The following is a 25348-nucleotide window of genomic DNA, read 5'->3' as shown; positions in this document are numbered from 1 at the left end:
TGGCTTGTACGTTATTTTTTGTTCGTTTATTACGATTATAGATATTTATTGATTTCCTTCTTTAGCTGACTGCCTGCTCATATAAGACGCTCCGCTGGTTTTTTGTGAAACAGCCTTTACACAGCTTCTCCGCTGTTTTATAAACGAACGACATATAAACCTTGTCAATTGTGTAATGCGTTTTTTGAACAGGTTTGATGCATGGGAGTGATCACTCGTACTGCGTTCAGTCAGTTCACGTGAGCTGCTCTGTTGTGTGATGTTGCGATGTCCACGGCTTTACTTAATGTTAGCTAAGACCCAGCACTTAAAAGTTTCTGGCTGCACTCTGGTTGTAATATGACGAAGCTGCGAGCTCACTCTTGAGAATGCAACGTATAGTTGTCCAGGAGAACAGCAATCTTGCCTGAAATCAATGGCAACCTTTTGTAGGGTCTGTCCTTGAGACTTATTAATTGTCATCGCGCAGCAGAGCCTTACTGGAAATTGGAGGCATTTGAATTGAAATGGGAGATCAGAGGGTATAAAGAGGATGCGAGGAATACATTGAGTGTGGAGAAACTCTAGAGACGGCGTGCGTATTAACTTGTGGATTTTTCTGTGAGTATTTGGTGGCAGCGTGACGAAGTTGCTTCCATAAGACTGCGTTAGCTGTGGAGCTCAGCTCAGAGCATATTCTTTTCCCACCTTGTCAATTGTGTAATGCGTTTTTTGAACAGGTTTGATACATGGAAGTGATCACTCGTACTGCGTTCAGTCAGTTCACGTGAGCTGCTCTCTTGTGTGATGTTGCGATATCCATGACTTTATTTAATGTTAGCTAAGACCCGGCACTTAAAAGTTTCTCGCTACAGCAATTTTAATTCCGTTACAAAGCGATCCAAAGTCTTGTTTATACCTCGTGTCTTCTCATTAAACTTGTATCTCGCGAATAAAGTATTCAGCGTTTTTCTTCAGCGCTCTTTTGGAGCTCTTCCTTCTTTTCTACGTACTGCGGTCATCGTCAGTTCACGTGATTACGTGGGAGGCGGGATGATGTCACACGCAGCTCCGCCCCCCACAGCCATCAAGCTAACGTCCATTACAGTATATGGAGAAAAATAGGTTCCAGTTATGACCATTACGCGTAGAATTTCGAAATGAAACCTGCCTAACTTTTGTAAGTAAGCTGTAAGGAATGAGTCTGCCAAATTTCAGCCTTCTACCTACACGGGAAGTTAGAGAATTAGTGATGAGTGAGTGAGTGAGTTAGTGAGTGAGGGCTTTGCCTTTTATTAGTATACTAGCAAAATACCCGCGCTTCGCAGCGGAGAAGTAGTGTGTTAAAGAAGCAAAAGAAAAGAAAAGAAAACATTTTGAAAATAACGTAACATGATTGTCAATGTAATTGTTTTGTCACTGTTGTGAGTGATGAGTGTTGTTGTCATATATATATATATATATATATATATATATATATATTTACACACACACATAAACATATATATATACATATCTATACATATACACATATATACATACATATATATATCTACATATATACACATACATATACATACACACATACATACATACACACACACATATATATACACACACACACACACATATATACATACATATACATATACATACATATCTACATATATACACACACAGCTATTTCGTATCAGTGCAATACGCTGCTTGTTAAAACGGATGACTCCCGCTCTTACGTGCAAGTCTGCGTGGATATTATGAACTATCGTATTTGTTCAAGTTCTATTTAAATTTTAAATAGAAGGAATTTTTATTTAGTCGACAGAAATATCTTTGGTAGGAATGGTAAAAACAGACAGGAATATTATTCCTGAATAAATCAACTCAAACCTTAAATAACTTATAATATTTTGCTCTCCATAAAAATATATCCTGTCTAAATTATACAAGTTAGAAATAAAGTAAACATTAAAAGAACAAACATTCAAATTTCTTTACTCTTATGTAATTTTATATAAAAAATAAACTTAGATTTTAAATATCCCAAAAGATTTTGCTCTCCATAAAAATATATCCTGTCAAAATTATACAAATTCAAATATGAACATGCTGCATGACAAAACCTGGAAATATAAATAAAATGTGTTCCTTTCAGCAATAACAAATCAAATCATTCAGTTGTCTTTGCTTATATGTCATTTTAGAGCTGGACGCCTGGCATCTTTTTTTGTCAACAAGTTCGTTTCTGTTTGGTGTGAGGTTCTGTGTTGTGGAGATTCTCAGAATGGATTGCAGGTGCTCATCAGTGAGGCGACTCCTGTGTGCTGTTTTGTTAGTCTTTATCACTGAGAAGAGCTTCTCACACAGATATGTGCTACCAAACATGCACAAGGTTCGAGCCGCATGTAGACGGACTTTTTTTGTTCTTCAAAGTCACCAAAGCGCCGTGCAAACTCAGTGCGCTCAGTTTATCAGCAAAGTGCGTATTTGGGAACACCGTAGTGACGACTTGGTTCAAGATTACTTGGCAACAGGGAAAGTAGGGCAAGTTGCACTGGTGCATTTGTGTCTCCCATAAAAGCAGCTTCACTTGAAATCACTTCACAGCTGAAGCGCTGCATTATGGGATCTGTAGTTTATTGTTGTACCAGCGCTTCATATACCCGGGCCATTAATAACAATAATACAGTATATAAAATAATATAATATAATAAATATATTTACCGTTCATCTAATGAATACACTGAGTATGGCTTTACCAAAACAATCATTGATGGCGAATAAAGTATCCATTATTCGAATATGTAGATCGGGATATATATATATACATATATATATACCAGCGTATCAGCGAGAAGTAGTGTGTTAAAAAGCTAGAAAAGAAAAGGGAACATTTTAAAAATAACGTAACATGACTGTCAATATACAGTATTTGTTTTGTGAGTGTTACTGAGTGTTGCTGTCATCAAGGATTTGATTATCATTATTTCTTTCAATCAGGTTCGTATTTGTAGGATGAGTTGTGTTCAAGTTTCATTCCGTGTTTGTCAATCGTTGTAAAGATGACAGGTTTCTTTCATCGATTCGTTTCTTACTGCATCAATAAACAGCTTGTCTTCTTCTTTATCTGAGACCTGACACACTGCATGCACGGGTTTTTTTTACACTGTCTTCATTTAGCGGGACATTGACTTTTCCACCGTGTGCTTTGTTTCCGCAGTAGCTGGATTTATGAATATGCTTATCAGACGCTTCATATTTTTGCTGCCTTTTCAATTGTGTAATTCGGTTTTGTTCAGCGCTCTTTGGAACTGTTGCTTTTATCTGTGCACTCGTCAGTTCACGTGAGCCGCTCGGTGTACATGCATCGAAGGTTCCCAGCTGTGCTGGTGCCATCTCGTACTATGTCCATAGCTTTATTTAATGTTACCTTAGTCCTGGCACTTAAAACTTTCTCGCAGTTTCGCTGAGTTTGTGTCAAACACCACCCTGACCATCTCATCTTCCTCTGCATAAGCACAGTCCTTCACCCGTGAATATTTACCCGTGGCAGTTTGCTATTGGATTGCCGCTGACGGACGGCCTTATATGGGCAGGCACTAAATTACAAACGCCAGCGGCAGCCTGTCTATGAACTTAATTTAAAGTGTAGGTTTACATCGTGCTTTGTTTCCGAAGTAGCAGAACTCATGAATATGGTTGTATATGTCACTCGCTCGCTTCTTATTGTTTCACTGCCTTCTCAATTATATAATACATGTTTTCTTCAGCGCTTTTTGAGGTCTTGCTGGTTTTCTATGTACTGCGTGATTACATGGGAGGCGTGATGATGTCACACGAAACTCCGCCCCCACGGCGTTGAAGCTCATCTCCATTACAGTAAATGGAGAAAAACTGCTTCCAGTTATGACCATTACGCGTAGAATTTCGATATAAAACCTGCCCAACTTTTGTAAGGAAGCTGTAAGGAATGAACCTGCCAAATTTCAGCCTTCCACCCACACGGGAAGTTGGAGAATTAGTGATGAGTCAGTGAGTGAGTGAATGAGTGAGTGAGTGAGTGAGTGAGGGCTTTGCCTTTTATTAGTATAGATAAGCAGGATTAAAATTTTCATCAGTACATAAATGATAACAAAAATTAAATTACTTTGAAGGTATCTAGTATTTCTATGTCATAGAAAAAAAATCTTAAAATCAAGATACTTGCATTGTACAGTATTTACTTCTATCCTTTTCTTGCACTTGTATTTTATTGTCTGGAAGCATAATAATATCTTCTAATTTCTGTTGCAGTGTTCTCTCTTCTGTAATTTAAACAGATTACATTATAAATGTCTCTTAAGAAATCAGGATGTAACTGACTTACTCACTGCATTGTTCCTTATTAGTTCATGTCTGATTTGTTCCTGCACAATTATTTAGCTGGGAACTAAAAGAATCACTCCAGTTCTTAAGTACTCTACATGGTGACTGTTCTTAACCATTCCAAGTAAAACAAAGGCCTCGTAGAATACTATAAAATACACTTATATATATATATCCACTTTAATAAAAGGATGTGTCTGTATGTCTGCCTCTGTCATTCTAAAACATTGTACATCACAAACACATCACATTTCTAGTAAAAAAATGCATTGCATTTGTGATTCCAATAGATAGCACACCACAAACCCTGTTTTTATTAATTCCATACCAAATGGTATATAACAGAGACATTTATATTGAATGGTGCACTGCAAGTATTAATGCTGAGGTCAATGTTGAATACTTAGATTTCAACCTGTCTTAGCAGGGTAACACAACTACTACATGCTATATATATATATATATACTGCTCAAAAGAATTAAAGGAACACTTTTTAATCAGAGTATAGCATAAAGTCAGTGAAACTTATGGGATATTAATCTGGTCAGTTAAGTAGCAGAGGGGGTTGTTAATCAGTTTCAGCTGCTGTGGTGTTAATGAAATTAACAACAGATGCACTAGAGGGGCAACAATGAGATGACCCCCAAAACAGGAATGGTTTAACAGGTGGAGGCCACTGACATTTTTCCCTCCTCATCTTTTCTGACTGTTTCTTCACTAGTTTTGCATTTGGCTACAGTCAGTGTCACTACTGGTAGCATGAGGCGATACCTGGACCCTACAGAGGTTGCACAGGTAGTCCAACTTCTCCAGGATGGCTCATCAATACGTGTCAATGCCAGAAGGTTTGCTGTGTCTCCCTGCACAGTCTCAAGGGCATGGAGATTCTAGGAGACAAGCAGTTACTCTAGGAGAGCTGGAGAGGGCCATAGAAGGTCCATAACCCATCAGCAGGACCAGTATCTGCTCCTTTGGGCAAGGAGGAACAGGATGAGCACTGCCAGAGCCCTACAAAATGACCTCCAGCAGGCCACTGGTGTGAATGTCTCTGACCAAACAACCAGAAAGACTTCATGAGGGTGACCCAAGGGCCCCATGTCCTCTAATGGGCCCTGAGCTCACTGCCCAGCAGCATGCAGCTCGATTGGCATTCGCCATAGAATACCAGAATTGGCAGATGCACCACTGGTGCCCTGTGCTTTTACAGATGAGAGCAGGTTCACCCTGAGCACGTGACAGAAGTGAAAGGGTCTGGAGAAGCCATGGAGAACATTATGCTGCCTGTAACATCATTCAGCATGAGCAGTTTGGTGGTGGGTTAATGATTGTCTGGGGAGGCATATCCATGGAGGGTCACACAGACCGCTACAGGCTTGACAAAGGCACCTTGGCTGCCATTAGGTATCAGGATGAAATCCTTGGACCCATTGTCAGACCCTATGCTGGTACAGTGGCTCCTGGTGCACGACAATTCCTGGCCTCATGTGGTGAGAGTATGCAGGCAGTTCCTGGAGGATGAAGGAATTGATACCATTGACTGGCCACCACACTTTCCTGACCTAAATCCAATAGAACACCTCTGGGACATTATGTTTTGGTCCATCCAATGCCACCAAGTTGCACCTCAGACTGTCCAGGAGCTCAGTGATGCCCTGGTCCAGATCTGGGAGGAGATCCTCCACAACACCATCTGTCATCTCATTAGAAGCATGCACCGATGTTGTCAGGCATGTATACAAGAACACAGGGGCCATACAAAGTGCTGCGTACAATTTTGAGTTGCTGCAATTAAATTTTGGCAAAATGGACTAGCCTGCCATATAATTTTTTCACTCTGATTTTTGGGGCGTCTTTGAATTCAGGGCTCTGTAGGTTGATCATTTTCATTTCCATCAAATGATGTGGCATCCTTTCGTTCCTAACACATTACCCAGTCTATATCAGTATAGATATCCAGGAGGATTTCTTTTTCCCATTGAGATCTGATGTGTTTTCAAAGTGTTCCTTTAATTTTTTTGAGCAGTTTATATACATATAAACACACACTATACTGTATATCACACTATACATGATGCAACAATTAAACAATGTGTGTCTATGTATTGTATGTACAGTATAATTATTTACTCCTCCAAACCTATACTTTAAAATTATTTTTTCTTGCTAGTCTTTGAAACAATTTCTGTTTAACACTAGACTCAGAGAAATGTTATATTTTGTACAATAAATTGGGATGTTGTGCTGCAGTTTACACATTTTTCCTGCTTCCTTTAGCAGTTTCTCCACAGAAATGTGTTTTTATTTATTTATTATCCTTGCTCCTTTTCTCTTGCAATTTATGCCTGGAATAAACTAAGTAAAAAAATACATTTTCATACCCACTTCTTCCAGTGCCAGCTATGGTGGTTAGGACAATGCCTATGCTGGCAACCCTGTGTACAGCTAGTCACACACACCACACATACACCTAAAGTGGTGTTTCTAAGATACTTTTGAGATACAAGTGGCCATCGCTGCATTGTGAGCACATGAGTCTTGTTCATGGTATAATTCCCCCTTGCTGATGAAATAAACAAAATTGTGCAAGATTTTTTTTATTTTGTTTCTAATCACCCTCACCTCACCAAGTGCCTGTTTCAACTTCTGCTTTTCGAGTTTATTTCCCATTCTCGTTTCTGCTTGTGGGTTGCGAGTGAATTTTGCAGGGTAAAACTGGGTCTTGAGGCCATAAAGGTTGCTGAATTCTGATCTAAACTATTCACACAGAGGCCAATTTAGAGTGTCCAATCAACCAAAACAGGGCATGTTTAGCATGCAGTGGGAAAACTGGCATACTCAAAAACAGTGGCTGAAATTGAACCAAATTGCATGTCTGCTAATTAAACGAACACAATTAGAAATAGGATATAAAACAACCACAGCACTGTCGATTCCTATGGTGGAGAGGGCAGAAGGGGTGGAAATGTTTTACCATGAACAAGTTAGTAGCTAAAACTGTTTTTTTTCTTCACACGGGGATGCAAGCAGCGTAATACAACAAGAACAACAATTAATTTCATGTATAGCCCAAAATCATACAAGGAATGCCTCAATAGGCTTTAACGAGCCCTGTTTTTTTGACAGCCCCCAGCCCATATCTTGACTATCTAAGAAGACAAGAAAAAGATACAAAAAAAAACTGAAGGAAAAAAATCCAAAGGAATCTTGGGAAGACCAGTTCAGAGAGAGAACCCCTTCCAGATAGGTTGGGCATGCAGTGAGTTTTAAAAAAATGGGGTAAATGCAACACACAAAACAGAACACAAATAATCCTTTTCACAGAGTTAGATGGCCAGTCTAGCTTATTGCCACCTCCGTAATACAATACAATAGTACAAACTACTTTGGTCTTGGCACAGCCCTTCTCACCAAGTGCAGCTGTACAGCGCCACAACAACTCTTAAGGGAAAATGCAAAAATTGATCATACCACTCACTAAATACACTATTATCACATATAAGGATACAGATTTGTTCAAATGTTTAAAAAACAAAGTAGAAACTAATTAACATTAATGAAAAACAACATCTGTCCATCAGTTAGTTGTAGAACCACGCACAGATTGTAGAAAAGCAGTCAGACAAGCAGACAGAGTCAGAGTCAAGGAGACCTTGGCCAACAATCTGCCTCCCCCTGCTGGCCTGAGTCAGCCAATCAGATGAAATGACCCCTCTACCCCATGATCCCAGTGCTCTTTTATCTGAGATGACTTTTCTTTAAACAGGCAAACAACTTGGCAGTAGAGCAGTGGCACCAAGTGCCACATTTGAGTACCGAGAAGAGAAACAGAATAGGGTTAGTGACAGTTTATAAATGTTGTATTACTTATACTTTAGTACTAATGACTAACAACAGAGATGCAGCATGCTAGTCAGCAGTTCTAGTCAGGGTATTCTAAACTGAAGTAATGAGTCTTCAGCCAGGATTTAAAATCTAAGACTAAAGGAGCACTTGTTATAGTAGCAGGCAGACCATTCCATATATTTGGGGCCCTGTAACTAAAAGCATAACCTCCCACTGGTATTTTGTTAATCTAGGCTGTCATCTTCAGATCTTCATGTGCACTCTGGCTTATAAGTAAGGATAAGTTCAGATAAGTAAGCAGGGCCTTGGCCATTTAAGGCTTTATATGTAAAAATGAGGATTTTGAAATCTGCCCTAAACTTAACTGGGTGCCAAAAGGGTAGGATAGATTTTCATGAAGATAGAAGATTAGAGACAGCACATACAGTAGCAATAAGTATATATTTCTTTAACGGGTTATAGTCTCAGAAAGGAAAGGGCAGGGAAAGAGTTGAGGGCAGAATCCTCCTTCATTGTTTGGAGTCTTGCTCTGTTACACAAATAGGGAATTTATCATAGGGAACTATTTGTTACAGAATAATGCTAAAATATGATGCTCTGTAGCAACTGAGAGTCCTGTGTTACACTGGTTACTACAATATATGTGATTGTTTATAGAGGTTTAAACTATTGTTAGACAGAGTTAAAATGGATGGAATTAAACTATTTGAAAATGGAGAAAAGGAATCGATGTTTGAATGTTTAAATTAAAAGCAGTAAATGATTTGAATAATTAACAAGACTTGGACAAATGCCTGTAATATTATATGTTTTATTCTAAATTGCATTTGTGGACACTTTTAACTTATGAAAAAAATACTAGCTCTTATAAAGTCCACCCACGTGAGAATTATAAAAGAAATTCAATACTTGGAACTTCTTGAAATTAAGATGTGGAAATATGTGATAGTGTTTCTTCTTTATAGCTGTAGTTTGAAACACACCATTGAGGCCATTTAAATGACACTAAATCTTGGCACCAAAATAATGAGTCGGAAGCCCCAACAGACTTTGTGGTAACACATTCATTTTAATAAGAAAGTACAGCACATGCTGGATAATTGCTTTTTGCAATATTGCCAGTTACTTTAGTTTGAAAAAGGGAATCACTACAATTGTTTAAGCTGTTAGTGTTTGAGAAAGGCTATTTGCAGAATAACACAAACTGTCAACCGTGTTTATACCTGTGTTAACTCTAGTGAACAATTCTCTCTCATCATCTCATCTTCTCACACCACTTTTCTCAGTAGGGGCTACAGGGGCAGCATGTTAAAGCAGGTCAGCCTAGACTTCCATATTCCCAGGTAAAGATTTCTGCTCTTTCCACAGGCTCTACTCTGAGACTCTCCTGAATCACTAAGCTTCTTATCCTATCATCCCAGCTGCTCTTGTACTCATTATCTTATTGTGTCAGTCATTACTCAAAGCTTATGACTATACTGTAGGTAAGGACAGACATGTAGATCGACCAGTAAACTGAGAGTTTGGTCTTTACACTCAGTTCCCTCTTCACCTGCATGGGCCCGCACACACCCCAACTGCTGCCACCTCTCCAATCCACTTGTCAATCTCACACTCCCATTTTCCATTTCTTGTGAAGAAGATCCCAAAATACTTGGACTTTTCCACTAAGGGCAGTTGCAACCTCACCTGGAGAGAGCAGTTCACTCTTTTCCGGGAGGTGTTGATCCTCATCCCTACTGCTTCACACTCCACAGTGAATTACTTGAGTGCATGCTGAAGGTAAAAGTTTGAGCAGGCAAAGTAGACAATATAATTTACATAAAGCTTTCATTGTGTTTACATTGGGAATGAATAGCACACATAAGCTATTATACTCCTATTCACTCACCAGCAAATGGGCCAGGATGAAGAGCTGGTTTACTGTTCCATGGCCTGGATGAAATCCACATTATTCCTCTTGCATCTCAGTCTCAACCATCACAAAAACTCACACTTAAAGGAACACTTTGAAAACACATCAGATCTCATTGGGAAAAAGAAATCCTCCTGGATATCTATACTGATATAGACTGGGTAATGTGTTAGGAACGAAAGGATGCCACGTCATTTGATGGAAATGAAAATGATCAACCTACAGAGCCCTGAATTCAAAGACGCCCCAAAAATCAGAGTGAAAAAATTATGTGGCAGCCTAGTCCATTTTGCCAAAATTTAATTGCAGCAACTCAAAATTGTACGCAGCACTTTGTATGGCCCCTGTGTTCTTGTATACATGCCTGACAACATCGGTGCATGCTTCTAATGAGATGACAGATGGTGTTGTGGGGGATCTCCTCCCAGATCTGGACCAGGGTATCACTGAGCTCCTGGACAGTCTGAGGTGCAACCTGGTGGCATTGGATGGACCAAAACATAATGTCCCAGAGGTGTTCTATTGGATTTAGGTCAGGAAAGTGTGGTGGCCAGTCAATGGTATCAATTCCTTCATCCTCCAGGAACTGCCTGCATACTCTCACCACATGAGGCCAGGAATTGTCGTGCACTAGGAGCCACTGTACCAGCATAGGGTCTGACAATGGGTCCAAGGATTTCATCCTGATACCTAATGGCAGCCAAGGTGCCTTTGTCAAGCCTGTAGCGGTCTGTGTGACCCTCCATGGATATGCCTCCCCCACCAATCATTAACCCACCACCAAACTGCTCATGCTGAAGGATGTTACAGGCAGCATAATGTTCTCCATGGCTTCTCCAGACCCTTTCACTTCTGTCACGTGCTCAGGGTGAACCTGCTGTCATCTGTAAAAAGCACAGGGCACCAATGGTGCATCTGCCAATTCTGGTATTCTATGGCGAATGCCAATCGAGCTGTATGCTGCTGGGCAGTGAGCTCAGGGCCCATTAGAGGACATGGGGCCCTTGGGTCTCCCTCATGAAGTCTTTCTGGTTGTTTGGTCAGAGACATTCACACCAGTGGCCTGCTGGAGGTCATTTTGTAGGGCTCTGGCAGTGCTCATCCTGTTCCTCCTTGCCCAAAGGAGCAGATACTGGTCCTGCTGATGGGTTATGGACCTTCTATGGCCCTCTCCAGCTCTCCTAGAGTAACTGCTTGTCTCCTAGAATCTCCATGCCCTTGAGACTGTGCAGGGAGACACAGCAAACCTTCTGGCATTGACACGTATTGATGAGCCATCCTGGAGAAGTTGGACTACCTGTGCAACCTCTGTAGGGTCCAGGTATCGCCTCGTGCTACCAGTAGTGACACTGACTGTAGCCAAATGCAAAACTAGTGAAGAAACAGTCAGAAAAGATGAGGAGGGAAAATGTCAGTGGCCTCCACCTGTTAAACCATTCCTGTTTTGGGGTCATCTCATTGTTGCCCCTCTAGTGCATCTGTTGTTAATTTCATTAACACCACAGCAGCAACAACCCCCTCTGCTACTTAACTGACCAGATTAATATCCCATAAGTTTCATTGACTTTATGCTATACTCTGATTAAAAAGTGTTCCTTTAATTCTTTTGAGCAGTATGTATATATATATATATATATATAGCAAAATACCCGCGCCTCGCAGCGGAGAAGTAGTGTGTTAAAGAAGTAATGAAAAGAAAAGGAAACATTTTAATAATAACGTAACATGATTGACATTGTCATGAGTGTTGCTGTCATATATATGCCTGCCTAAATAAGTCACCCTCGCTTTGCTCTTACTTTTTTACCGTTCATTTAATCATGGCTAGTGGCGGAAAAATTATTAAATGGAAGGAGGATTACACTGAGTATGGCTTTACCAAAACAATTATTGATGGCGAATGGATTATTCATAAAGCTTGAATTGGTGATCTGTTTTTCTGTGTTAACCTCATATTTTTTCAGACTTCTTCTCAAACCAAGGTGGTGCGAGGGTAAAATGAATCGGGATGCGCTGATCAAAGTAATCGGTGTACCTGGAAATCATGTGTTGACAAAAGTTCCCCTTTGCTTGTAATGCAAAGTGTGATTAAATGCATTATTTTTTAACGCGTTATGGAGCACATGCATCGAAGCTTCTCAACTGTGCTTGTGCTAAGAAAAGGAAAGATTTTAAAAATAACGTAACACGATTGTCAATGTAACCTTTTGTAAGTAGTGCCTGGAGGATTCAGTGTGGAGAAACTCTAGAGACAGCATGTGTATTAACTTGTGGATTTTTCTGTGAGTATTTGGTGGCAGTGTGACGAAGTTGCTTCGAAAGACCGTGTTAGCCGCGGACCTCAGCTCAGAGCGAAATGAGATAAATGGGAGGGGAGATGATGACGTGACTCCCCCACCCGCCTTAACTGTCAATCCCCCACAAACACAGTCTCTCGGAATTTGCATAAGCACACCCTTCACCTGCAATTTTAACTTAGTTACAAAGTGATCAAAACTCTCGTTTATATCCTGTGTCCTCTCATTAAACTTGTATCCTGTATTACCCGTGGGCATGAGAAACGCCAGCGGCAGCCTGTCTATGAACTGAATTTAAAGTTTAGGTTTACACCTTGCTTTCTTTCCGAAGTAGTAGCACTAATGAATATGGTTGTATATGTCACTCACTCGCTCGCTTCTTATTGTTTCGCTGCCTTCTCAATTATAATGCATGTTTTCTTCAGCGCTTTTTGGAGGTCTTCCTGGTTTTCTACGCACTGCGTTGACAGTCAGTTCACGTGATTACGTGGGAGGTGTGATGATGTCACACGAAACCCCCACGGCTTTCGAGCTCAACTCCATTACAGTAAATGGAGAAAAATACCTTCCAGTTATGGCCATTACGCGTAGAATTTCGAAATGAAAACTGCCCAACTTTTGTAAGTAAGCTGTAAGGAATGAGCCTGCCAAATTTCAGCATTCTACCTACACGGGAAGTTGGAGAATTAGTGATGAGTGAGTGAGTGAGTGAGTGAGTAAGTGAGTGAGTGAGTGAGTCAGTGAGGGCTTTGCCTTTTATTAGTATAGATGACGTGTGTGTGGAGTGTTATGGAGTGACATTTTGTATACAAGTTGATAAATATTGTCTTTATTTGTAACTTAGACAAAGCAATGTAATATTAGTGTTATATCATTGATGAGAATAGCAATGGTTTGATGTTTAAGAACTCTCCCCCTTTTAGGACCGTGGGTCAAGGGAAGTGCCTAAAACCAGTTTGGCAAGTGATTCTGTGCAGGACTCACTCAATCAACACCCACAGGAAAGCCAGATTACCTAGCTGGCAAACATCAGCTCAACAAATGGTTTTGGAGGGCAGGAGTGAAAGGTACTGTGTGCCCCTATTGGTCTGAGGTATGGCTGTTTAGTTTGAATCTGAGGCCATTCCATAGCACAATGCCCTAGGATTTGCACAAAGAATGCATAAATTCAGTGGCTTAACCTTCCCTATCTCTCTATCATCATCATGATGAAGGAGCATCTCACACACCATGAATTGAAAAGAAGACCACACTGAGAAGTACAACTCTGCGGCCATATTGAGACAGGCATGCAGCCTGTCCTGAAGAAAGCCATAAAATGACGAGTTAACTAGAGACATTTAAAGTAACTGCAAGTCCGTGTGCCACCTTAAACTACATGTCAACATTTATCAGGTTGTTTGGTTGCCAATATTCAAATGTACTTTCTTATTGTTTTTATTTTATTAATATTATCAGTACAGTAATCCCTCGCTATATCGCGATTCGACTTTCGCGGCTTCACTCTATCGCGGATTTTAAATGTAAGCACATCTAAATATATATCACGGATTTTTCGCTGGTTCGCGGATTTCTGCAGAAAGTGTGTCTTTTAATTTATGCTATATGCTTCCTCAGTTTGTTTGCCCTGTTGATTTCATACAAGGGACGCTATTGGCGGAATGGCTTAGAAGCTACCCAATCAGAGCATGTATTACATATTAACTAAATCTCCTCAATGCTATAAGATATGCATCTCGCGTGGAGCTTGATTGTTTGCTTGTCTCTGCCTCTCTCTCACCTTCTCTGACATTCTCTGCGCCTGACGGAGGGGCTGTGAGCAGAGGTGCTGTTTGCACAGAAGCTGTTTGTCTAGTGGATACGGAAGCACCTCTGAGAAATGCCGCTTTATCATGGTGCTTCCAAAAGCACAGTTATTGATTTTTTGGTGGTTTGCTTTAATCTCGCTCTCTCTCTCTGACGTTCTCTGTGCCTGACGGAGGAGATGTGAGCAGAGGGGCTGTTTGCACAGAGGCTGTTTGCTTAGAAGATACTGACGCTCCTCTAAAAAATGCCGCGGCAAACTAAAAAGCACACGTATCGATTTTTTGATTGTTTGCTTTTCTTTGCGAGCGCTCTCTCTCTCTCTCTGAAATTCTCTGCTCCTGAAGAGAAGATCTATTTCCATTCTTTTAATTGTGAGAAAGAACTGTCATCTCTGTCTTGTCATGGAGCACAGTTTAAACTTTTGACTAAAGGGTGTTATTTCATGTCTAGAGGGCACTAATAATGTTAACAGTGTGGGAGAGTTTATAAGGGCTTAAAATATATAAAAATAACCATACAAACATATAGATTCTACTTCGCGGATTTTCATCTATCGTGGGGGGTTCTGGAACGCAACCCCCGCGATCGAGGAGGGATTACTGTATTATTCAATGTGTAACTTAACTACTGCTTGTCCCTTTACACTATGTAATTACCTGAGGTTATAGATGTAGAAATGAAGGTGGGGAGAAGTTATAAAGTACAATACTTTATAAACAGTGGCAAGTCTATGAGATTTGAAGCATTCCGACAAAGGCTGCACATTAATAATACAAAAGGGGAAAGTAACAACAACAACAACAACAACATTTATTTATATAGCACATTTTCATACAAACAGTAGCTCAAAGTACTTTACATAATAAAGAATAGAAAAATAAAAGACACAATAAAAAAACAAAATAAGTCAACATTAATTAACATAGAATAACTAAAGTCCAATGGCCAGGGGGGACAGAAAAAACAAAAAAACTCCAGACGGCTGGAGAAAAAGAAAAATAAAATCTGTAGGGATTCCAGACCATGAGACCGCCCAGTTCCCTCTGGGCATTCTACCTAACATAAATGAAACAGTCCTCTTTGGATTTATTGTTCTCACGGAATGACTTGATGATGATGGTCACATAGACTTCTGCCTTTTAATCCATCCATCATTGCTGGAGCATCTTGAAGCTTTGAGTAGGTGGAGGTGGTGCAGGCCACCACCACAAAGAAACCGGAAAAAGAAACAGAAGAGAAAGTAGGGGTCAGTAGCGATTTTAGAGCCACCATGAATAGTTATTATGAAGAATTGAACATACAGAGTATCAGGATTAAGTTAAATTGAAGTTAAATTGAAGTTATAAAAAGGCCATGTTAAAGTAATATGTTTTCAGCAGTGTTTTAAAGTGCTCTACTGTATTAGCCTGGCGAATTCCTATTCCTAAGTAGAGTAACATAGAGCTCTACCAAGACAAAACAGGAGGCTTCAGTATTCTCTTGTTATCCAACAGACGTTTTGTCTTATTTAGCTGAATAAATCATTTGGTTTGATTATCTGCACATTAGAATTCTTCTGCCAAACCATTCTATTGATGAGCATTCACTTCACAGGTCATACACTTTCTGTATGGGGTTTGTTCTGCCAGAGCTGGCATCCAAATTATCATCTGTAATGTGGTGTGGCATGAGTAAGTGTGTCATGCTTCACTAGATTGACTTCCCTTCTAGTGTTGATTCCTTTCTTCCTTGCACCTAATTCTTCTCAGATACGCTTTCACCCCACATGATCCCGTATTGGTCTAGGTGGGTTAAGAAAATGTCATTAGCAAATACCTTTAAGCATCATGTAGAGGGGAGCTGGAGCCTGTATGTAAGGTATGTTTGCAACATAGAAGCAGCACTGTTCCAAATGTCAGACCATTGCCGTGTATAGCCAAGCAGATGTCCACACTCACACTCATTCATTTTAGGACAGTAAAGATTTGCTATTCAGCTTAATTTTTCATGTTGAAAAGAAGTCAAAGTTCACATGTAGGGAAACAATTGGGGAAGACATGCAAACTCAACAAAACTGATAAAAATCAAACAGTGTTGAAGTGCAAAGAAGAGAAATGCTTTATCTTTAAAACACTCTTTATAATTTATTCATCTTTATTCTTAGAATATTACTTTAATCATTTAGTTTTATTAAGTGTTGTATAGAATGACTGATTATTTTCATCTGAACTATTTAAAAATGAATGGAAGCTCCTGAACTACTGCAATTACACTGTACAGTGAATGTATTATTTAACTTTATCTTTCCACATTTCTGTTTCAGAGAGAGATAAAAAAAAAAAGGCATTCAGAGATAACATTTATTTAATGTTACTAAGCATTACGTTCCATTATTATTAATCTTTCCATTTTTTAAGTTTGCACAATATTTTACAGGAATAATATATGGTAAATGCCCACAGTTTTGAATTTCAAGAAAAGTTTAACTTTTTTACAGCAAAGATCATAAATTAGTGGCCAGATCTAGACTGCCTCCAAGTTATTGTTTGCCTCGGGCTATTCACCATAATAGTAAAATTATGTAGAATCTCTAAATGTCAGGCATCTATAAAATCAGGCATGTGCAGTTGGTTTGAAAGGCGCAGGTGCTGAATTCATTTTAGCAAGGCAAGGGAGAGAATTGATAACAAAATGAATAATTCACTCCACTTTTTCCACATCGATTACAGAGTCTGCAATTTACAATTCACGACAAGATACTTATGTAATCGCTCCATGTTTATCACTTCAGTTATATAGTCAGCTCATAACAGGCGAATAGTATGAGGGCCTGCATGTGCCTGCTGTTCGACTCTGCTCCATTGAAATACCAGACAATAAGACACAGTTGCACCATGTCAGTGCTGTCGGTCAATTCATCAGTAAACTGTGACATATGATCAGCCTGACTAACACACTCTATTAACCAACTTTAGTTAATCTTTGCCAAAACATAAACGTGACATGTACCAGTTTTAGCTGAAACAAATTTCTATTTCACTAACTCAATAACTTTAACAATGCGTTTATCACTATGAAACACAGATAAAATGCCTATAATGTCCTGTTTTAATGCCTATCAGTCATTGAAGGATTTAATTGGTTTAGGACTTATCCATGTAGCTCAAAGGGTAGCATGAGTTGCTTGTATTGACATTTGTAAATAAATCAAAACAAGTATTTTCTTGCTGTGATCATAGCTTACTTTCAAGGCCTTCGTTTTCCTGTACAGACTGTGGTGAATAAGATACATGCGCTATGCTTCCAAAATGCAACTCACATTGTACACTTTTTATGATAGTCTCTGTTTCATTGCAGATCAATATCATTTTTTTTTCATTTTGACTTGCTAACTCATGTTGATAGCTAACTTGCATCATGAATTTTAAATATTATTTTCTATTTAATCAGTAAAAAGTATGTGATTGGATACAGTTACTCTGTATTTTCATGAGAACAAAATATGTAAGTATAAATGATTGAATCCACTTGTTTGAATGGATAATGACACCAGAATAACTTCAGTGCAAAGGATGCTTAACAATTTCTTATCTTTCATAGAGAGAAATTTAACAGGTTTGAATTGACTGTCATGTGATGTGACTAAGTGGGTCATTGGATGAGATTGTTCAAGAGGTAATGAGAAAGTGAATGTTAAAGAATGTGAGGAGTGTGTGTAAGTGTGTGAAGCTTGCAGAGGAGTGTTTAAGTTATATCAATTTCTAGTATAAAGGAGTATTTGGTTCCAAGTCAAATCTATTTGATGACCTCTCGTTTACAGTAAAAAAAGAATGCTGTTTTATTGTTATATAATGATGGTTGGGGTAGATACACTGATTTTCATCTGGGGACTTTTGTAGCTCTTTTAACAATGCACAATTGGCTGTCTTGGTACCACGAACCCTAAATAAAAAATATGAGAAATCCTGCACTTTCTGTCTCTTCCATCAGGTTTGATAATAACCGGAACTGTTCTTCACTTTTAGAAAATTAGATCAAAGTTTGATGAAAACATGCCATTCAGCCCAACAAAGCTCACCAGTCCTATCCACTTAATTCATCCAAAATAACATCAACTCGAGTTTTGAAAGTCCCTAAATTCCTGCTCTCTACTACACTACTTTGTAACATATTCCATGTGCCTATGGTTATTTGTGTGAGAGATGGACCGATTATTGCCTAGGTCATAATATTATTATTTTTCCAAAAATGTCTATCCTACTTGTTTTTTGGTCATATTATCTATAATACAAGGGGCATTCAATTATAAGCAGGACTTTTCATGCTGTATTCTTATAAAGAGTGCAAGGTAGACATGACTCATTAGACAAAAGCATTCATGTTTGAAGTTGTCGTAAGTAGTGCCAGCTGTTCTTTCCCCCCTACCTATCAGTTGTAATCAACATGTCGTAACAGGAGGTACACAGTAGTGTTGCGCAGCAAATTATTATGAAATTTTTGACAAATGAAGGAATCAGTTTGACTATGAATGTTTCATTGGTGTAAGTCACTCAGACAGAGACTATCATGTCTTTGGTTCACTTAAGGAATTTTTAGGAGGGAAGAAATTCAAGTTGAATGAGGAGGTTATTGACGCTGTGTAAGAACTGGTCAACGTGCAGTCAAAAGACTTCTCATCTTCTGGGATTAAGAAGCTTACTGAGTGCTGGAACAAGTGTATTGCAGCGGCAGGAGACTACATAGAAAACAGAGTGTAAGTCATTTCATTTTATTCAATAAATAAAGTGTAGCTCATAAATATCTGTTTATATTTGAACACCACTCACACATTAATGTGTAATTTTATCTCCTGTTTGTTCCAGCACTTTGTCTTCTTGCCCAAGGTCATAGATATGAATGGCAATGTAACATATAAGGGCTATAGCAGGGATATGGGGACATTCTGCTATGATCTATATACAGTAATAAAGAGTATAAAGGGGAAGAGAATCACCCTACATCTTGAAGAAATGAACAGTATTGCCACTCACTAATCATTTTTTGTCAATAACACCATTTCATCACTTTATAAATGAATATTAAGTCTATGAATATATAAAGAAAAATAAAGGAAGTACAGTGAAGTGGAAATGTTTTGGCTCATTTCTTAATTATTCTATTGTCAAAACTTTTTGACATTTGGATTTCAACAAAAATTTAAAACAGTATGAGATAAACAGCATGAGTGAACTAATAATACATTTTTTAAATGTAATTTATCTAATGAACAAAGCATTCAGATAGCCTAACTGACACTGTATGAACAAGTCACTATCTTAAATTAACCTGGTTAAAGTGATAATTAGATTCAGCGAATTGAATACAACAAGGCATGATTATTGAAATCCACACTGAAAATAAAAACCTGTTATTTTGAATATGTACCATCATATAGTAGTGAAGTTGCCGCCATAAAAATTTAACAACACCATGATACAATGATAAAAGGAAATTCACAAAGCGATCAGGAGGGGAAAAAAGAGGTATTGGTATCTATCAGTCTTAGTCCCTGGGACTCCTCTGGACCAAAGAGAAAATAACTCTAAATGTAACATACTTGAAATAGTAATGAATCTTACTAGGAGTGGGTGGCCTGCCAAAACTACTCCAAGAGTGCAGCATAAAGCTATATAGTAAGTCAAACATTATTAAAAAAAAAAAGAAATAAGTGAAGATCATTTTATATGACCCCACCATGAGAAAGACATTGGACAAAAATAAGGTTCTTTGGAAAGTAGCAAAATAGAAACCACTGCTACCTAAGAAGAACATAAATGTTTTACATTTGTCGGGAAGTACAAGGATGATCCCAATGCTTCTAGGAGATTTTCTCAACAGATGAGACAAAAGGGGACATTTTTCAACAACAGGGATACCATGAAGTTTGGCATGAAACAAAAATGACCTTCCACAGAAAAAGCATCATACAATCAGTCACACATGGTGGTGCCTAAAAACCTGGCAGTCTTGTCATAACTAAAGGAACCATGAATTCTGCTCACTACCAGAAAATTCCTAAAGAAAATGTCTGTGAGAAGAAGCTGGAATGTTGTTGGGTCATGCATTAAGACATCAAAGCAAGTATACATCAAAATGACTGAAAACAAAGCAGAGTTTTTGGACATGTTTAGTTGTATTTCAGACCAAAACCCAATAGAGATGTAGTGGTACATCCTGAAAAAAAAAAGTTCATGCTGGTAAACCTACTAATGTTCCTAAACCTGCTCAAGAAAAATAATTTTAACTCCTCTGCTTTTGAAAATTTTAGACCTATTTCCAACCTGCCTTTCTTAAGTAAAATTCTAGAGAAGGCAGTCATTATTCGGCTTAATGACCACCTCAATAAACATGCCATTTTTGGTAAGTTTCAGTCGGGCTTCAGAACAAATCGCAGTACAGAAACTGGACTTTTTAAAGTAGTCAATGACTTGTGGGTAAATGCAGACAGAGGCCTTTTATCTGTTCTCATCCTCTTAAATCTGAGTGCCGCATTTGATACCATTGATAACAATAATATTAGAAATCACCTTAGTCAATGGGTGGGCCTCTCTGGCAGTGTCTTAAATTAGTTTGAATCCTACCTGGCATATAGAAAATTCTTTGTTAGTTGTAGTAATTATACTTCAAAGACACATGATATTGTATACGGTGTTCCACAAGGCTCTATCCTGGGTGCACTGCTCTTTTCGATTTACATGCTTCTATTAGGTTAGATTATCTCAGGGCATAACGTGAGCTACCACAGCTATGCTGATGACACACAGCTGTATTTGTCAATAGCACCTCACGACCCCGACACTCTTGATTCACTGACACAATGTCTCACTTGTGTTTCTGAATGGATGTTTCGTAGTTGAATAACTTTAGTCATTTACTAATATAACACAAGTAGAACAAATAGTTTAGTACCTAAAAACATTTGCCATCAAAGACTTGCAATAATTGGGGAAATCAGGCAGAAAACAAACAATCTTTCACAGAACTACATATATTTTGCTTTGATTGTAATTTAGCTGATCAATTTAATTATATTTATCAATATATTTGCAATTAAATTATTAAAACAGTAGAAATGCAGTTCCACTAGAGGAAACAATCTTACTGCATAGAGATATCATGATCAGCCAGCCTGCCTGCCTGATGGTCACCACTAGGCCAGAGCTGCAGGACATTCCCTTTGGGCTCCATATTCCTGCATGTTTGTGTGGGTTTTAAGCAAGCTTGGCTGTATTCATGTGAGATGTCCCAAGGTGTTCTTTTCTTCTGAATGAGATTAAGCAATTTCAGAGAATGAAGGCAAATTAAATCATTATAATAATTATCGTCTGTATTTATTACTGTATTGGATATGCCATGCTGCAGTTTTACAAACATGTTCTTGTTGTGTTCAAGTGCAAAAACACATTCAGACCTTGTGCAATTAGTATTTCTTGATAATGGCATGTAATAACAAGCACTTATTTTTTATTTTTGTTCAACTACAGTGAAGTGTGAAATTGTTTTTCTTTTGATTAATTTTTCATAGCTTTGTGGTGTACTGTAAGAATGCAGTAGGCTGATTGTACAACTCTGCCAAAGAAATAATGTGCAATGTAAACATAGCTGATCTTATGGCAAAATAAATTGGACCTTTTTAAACAAAAGCAGAGAGACTTGTCAAAAGAAAAAAATCAGAGAGAACCATTGAGTTTGAAATCAGAAGAAGAGTTTAAGACAAAGAATTAACAGGCAGGAGGAAGATAGCCCAAGAGAGAGAGAGGATGCGAGTACTGTGGTGGGCTAAAGGGAAGGCCCCTTCACTAGATTGCCTGGCCTCACCAGGTCCCACATGAAATTTCAGTTTTTTTTTACTATATATATTTACTATATATTTTTTTTACTATACTTTATGCATTCCCTTTGTTCATCTCTCCCTGTAGTTATTATGTGTTAATGAAAACACCATGTTTTATTACATTTTCATCTCCTATATGGTGTTATGGGTACAGATGGCCGGCACAAAAGGACTCCCTCTTGTCACAATGGTGTGAGAACTTCTTAATTTATATGTACTGCTCCTTACACAAAATTTCAAACTTTATCTGCTTTGTTGAATTGTGAAAGTGAAAGTTTTTTAATAAGTTATTGCATTTGTCCACAAAGGGTGAAAATAAGTTAGAGTTAGGCTTAATTCATTTATGGTTAATGAACATTGGACTTTTTTTATTTAACCGATATTTATATTGTTTTCCTACTATAATGATGAATACTTTGCAACCAACCTGAACTGGACACCATTCTATTAAAGAGCATACTTTTACACACACACATGGGCTTGCATAATAGCAGTGTGATATAACGGGTCTGTGGCAGGTGCATTTTAAATTAATAAATAGTCAGTATGCTTGAGTTTTCGGATGGGGTGTAGGGGGGTTGGTGGAGTGGCTGCGGAGTGGATGTGAGATTGGGTGATCCCGTATTCACATGTGCAGGATTGACCTTTTCCCTTATTAGCACGGGAGTAATAATTGCTGCACCTGCTTCCCACAGTGGTTTTAAAGGAAGCCAAAGCACAAGGGCATTGGAGAGCAAGAACTTTAAGAGAGAATAGGATCATAGGTTAAAGGAAACTAAAAGTAATAGGGTGGGATCAGAGAAGAGCCGGTGGTGCAGGAGTGAAGACAGGTAGTCAAGAGTAGCCCCAAAAATAGCATTTTGGTCAGAGCTCGAGAGGTTGAGGTCATTCCTGTCGAGCACCTCTGGAGACCTGGGTGACCATGTGCTTGTGAAGGCCTCTGCAGATGATGAGGAAATGATGGGGGAAGTAGGAGCAAGTCCCTTGCCATCTTGCTCTGCAGAATGTTGAGAGACTGGTGGTAGGGGACCAGAGCCAAGAATTAAAGTGTTGGCTGTGCCTGTTGGAAGAATCTCCCCTTGGGATGAAGGATGCTGATAGTTTCTGCTCTTATTTGCTTGGCTCATTCTCAGTTTCATTATTAATGGTTCCGGGTTCAAGCTATCAGGGATCATGGAGTCAACTTGGATTGTCACATTTTAGAATCATCAGTTATATTAACCTGTATGCCTTTTCATTAAATAATAAAGGAGTACTGTAGAAAAATGTGTAATGATGTGAGAATTATAATTGATTGATACATATCAGTCATTCACTTAATTAATTATCAGTTTTGCCTTTGGTAATGCCAGGAATGAATTACCTATTTGGTAAGGCTCCTACTTTATTTTCCTTATCTATCTCTGTTGTAAGAGGTGGTCTCTAACTGTTATAATTCCAAGGTCCACGGTGTGGTGTGATGCTGCCTTCGTCAGCTTGCTGTTAGGCTCTTTGTATCCTCCACAACTTCATAGGGAAAAGTGTTACTCTTTCTGGTGCAAGAGTGTAAGAGCTTAACTTCCCTTCTTGAAGTAATGGCTGTTTTATTGACAGAACTTGGCTTGGCACAGCTAGTTCAGGATAGTCAGCTCTAAGGCTCTATGGAGAGCAGCTTCCAGGGTAAAGAAAATTTGTGGGCTTTTTGCTCCAATGAGAGCAGCTTGTCACCATTCAGCTCTCCTAAAGTTATGGAATAGATGAATACTGCTAGTTTTGAAGGAGGATGTAGCTTCTGGTGAGTGGATCAGAGTTAATTCCAGCTATAGATTCAATGCCTGCTTGTGGGAGCATTATGTTATTCATTACATTCAAAAACAGTTCAGTTTGAGGTCTCATGCCTAAAATGAATGCCCATTTAAGTGCCCCCTAGTCTGAAGGAGTCTCTGAAGAGGTGTCGGCTCAACTCTGATTTACACCTTTGTTATCAGATAAAGTACAGGTCTGACCAAAGTGTTGGAAAATCTGCAGATCAGTCATTTACTTTATTGTTACCTCAGGAATGCAGGTGGGGGGTACAGCTGGAAATCTGTATCCCTGTTAAATTTGATGCCTTAAAAGCCTAGATAAATGGGCAATACCCAGTTTGTCCTTCAGTACCCAGAAACTCATATCAGGAGAGCATGCATAATTGCACATCTTAAGGGTCTAGACCATGAATATAAACTAGACCCCTGTATTCTGAGCCTTAATTATCAATATATTGACATGTTAAGATTTCTGCTTATAAATTATAAAATATAAAGTCATAAACTAAGAAGGTAACATTGGATGCAGATATTTTCACAAACTATCAAGCATGTTTACCTACATTTTTCAGTGAAGGAAATACACTGCATGCTCCAATCCTGTCACATCTGTAAGTCATTTTACCAGATCAACAATCTCTTCAATAACACATCTCAGACTGTACAATATTGAAAATGTCAGACCTCTGCCAAGATAAATCAAACAATATATACTTAAAAAAAAAACTAAATAGCTATTTATTTTTAGATGTAAGTAATACACATTGTAGATTTTGTATTCTACATATGATCTGTGTATACCTAAATCAGAAAATAGAATCCTTTTATGTATTGTGTGTACAGTTTATTTCACTGCCTATGTACTCATAAAGTATCTGGCTGCACATTTTGACTATGTATATCTACATTATATGCAGCTACATCAAATTTATTTAAATTAAAAAAAAAATCTATATATTGCTTGCACCATACCATCCATCCATCCATTATCCAGCCCGCTATATCCTAACTACAGGGTCACGGGGGTCTGCTGGAGCCAATCCCAGCCAACACAGGGTGCAAGGCAGGAAACAAACCCTGGGCAGGATGCCAGCCCACCGCAGCACCATACGATTTTTTTTTTTTTATTTCACAGTGCTTCTTTCAAAATGGCAATTCTTCTTACGGACTTTTAAATGTCTTACACAGAGTTATGTTTAGCTTCATCATTTATGCTTTTCATTGTCTGGTTATTTATAAAAATGTAAACAGCATGACTGATTATTGGAGTAAACCTCCAACTGGTTGTCCTGAGCATCGCACTCTGGGAGAGTTGCAGGTAACATTCAGTCAGTGACATGGAACTTGGTAAAGGATACATACACTCTCAGGTTTATCTATAAAAGGTGTGTTGGTTACTAAAAACTAAACTGCAAAAATATTAATGGCAAACTAAAAAAAAAGATAGTATCTATAAATATATTTACACCTTCAAACACTCTCAAAAATAATGATTGTTTAATGCCA

The sequence above is a fragment of the Polypterus senegalus genome, chromosome 2, assembly GCF_016835505.1.
Source record: "Polypterus senegalus isolate Bchr_013 chromosome 2, ASM1683550v1, whole genome shotgun sequence".
Lineage (NCBI taxonomy): Eukaryota > Metazoa > Chordata > Cladistia > Polypteriformes > Polypteridae > Polypterus > Polypterus senegalus.
This window is presented reverse-complemented; position numbering follows the sequence as displayed.